The 1,785-nt window shown below is 28.8% G+C and overlaps 1 non-coding gene across 1 annotated transcript; it reads left to right on the top strand.

Moving 5' to 3' along the window:
* The first annotated feature begins 741 nt into the window (after window positions 1-741).
* Window positions 742-873, top strand: LOC145090995 (small nucleolar RNA snoR143). The gene has a single exon (XR_013701912.1). It is a non-coding gene; the product is annotated as a small nucleolar RNA snoR143 (small nucleolar RNA).
* Window positions 874-1,785: the final 912 nt, after the last annotated feature.

Below are 1,785 nucleotides of genomic sequence, written 5' to 3'. Positions count from 1 at the left end.
ATGTTTATTATGTTTTGACGAGTTAACATACTTCAGTTAATATATACAAAATAAAAACGTCTGTATATTTTTCTAGAAACCTATATTGTTCGTGTAAAATAATATGATTAGAAAATACAATGTCTTTTTTAAAAGTGACAAATTACATGAGACTATTTTATAAATATTGAAAATAGACTGGAACAATTTTGTTAATTCATTTTTTTTAAAGGGTTAATCTATTTAAGTGAGTTTTGGTCAGTGTTTATAAGATAAAATTTTGTGGAAATATATGAGTAGAGTAATACAATAATTATAGACGTTAAAATGATTATTTTCAAATACAAATCATTATGACAAATGAATAACATTTTAACAAACTAATGTGACAAAAATGAAAATGTAATAAAATCTTATACCTAGTATGTAATTTACGAGTTAATTTACAATTGTACCCTTGATGCGTTTCGGGTTTAAAAACCCTACATCGCTTTCTCTTCTACACAAATGCACGCCTCTTGAGTCTTTGACAAGGCGATGAAAGAATTTAGAACACACATCGGAGATGGATTTATTTCTAAAAACCCTCCAATCAGCCGGCGCCATAATCACTTCTCTCATAATTTCTAGAATCTTTTTTTGTTTACCTAATTGCATTTGTTCTGTTAAAATTGTAGATAGAGATGGATTTACTTAAAATCCCGTTTCTCTTTTTACAAACAACAATGCTTAAATCGAAAGCCTGATTTCTTAATCTGTTGATCTCACTATCTATCGATGGTGATTTTCTTCATTTTGTTTAAAATCAGGCAGCGGCCAGACAACCGTAGTGATGGTTTCCACAGATGAACAGTTATTTCCATCTGTTCGTCTACTAAATTCTATCTCACATCCTGTGAAGTTTAAATTATCATTTTTCATTCTCGATTTCAGTTTTCGCTTATTAATTTAGTGACGATATGTATTGAATAATTGGGGCAAATAATAATCAGTATTATGCAGAACTCAAGTTATATAAATCGTCGTAAATGCTTCAGAATTTGATTCAATGAATTTTTAAGCAATCTATGATTCTGGGATTTGCTTTGAGATAATCATATCATTGTGTTCATAACCTTCTCGTTGGGATATTTCATGGATCTTAACATGTTTTTCTTGGAAACCAAAAATCAATTTGGACTTTTGGAAAGCATAAAGTTGATTATTAAAAGGAATTCATGTTTGTTTGCTTTTTTCATATTTTATAATATGAAAGTTAGATATTTAGTAATCCTAATTCTAATTCATCAAATATTTATTATAAGTTATGATGACAATTGCTTAGTTATCAAATAACAATCGTTGGTTATTATATCTAATATCTTGCTAAAATTGCAATCAAATAACAGACCAATTATTAGTTATGACAATACGAATGTTTGAATAAACCCTTGTATAGTTTGTCAATGTTCAATTGTGTGAACGAGATTGTAATAAATATATTTATTAGTTATCTCTTAAGGGAGAAACAAAGGCATGTTGTCCTATGGATATGGAGGCCTAATTGATCGATTTTCATGTGAATAGTCACGGGTTTTGCAATAAAAGAGTTGGACTTTTGTGATTGCAAAGTTGCAAACCAATCGCTTGTTACATACAATCCATGAATTTTGCCAAATCCATGTGGGTCATGCAAAGGCTTTAACATGTGGTATACATGGTTTAAGGAAGTAAAACGTTTCTTATATAATTAGGAATCATTAAATTTATAGATAGCGTTTTAGCCCTAAATAGTTTAAGTTTTTCTTTTCAATTTTAAATCGGATA

This window comes from Lactuca serriola, chromosome 2, assembly GCF_051521515.1.
Source record: "Lactuca serriola cultivar US96UC23 chromosome 2, Lser_US96UC23_V15, whole genome shotgun sequence".
NCBI lineage: Eukaryota > Viridiplantae > Streptophyta > Magnoliopsida > Asterales > Asteraceae > Lactuca > Lactuca serriola.
This window is presented reverse-complemented; position numbering and strand designations above follow the sequence as displayed.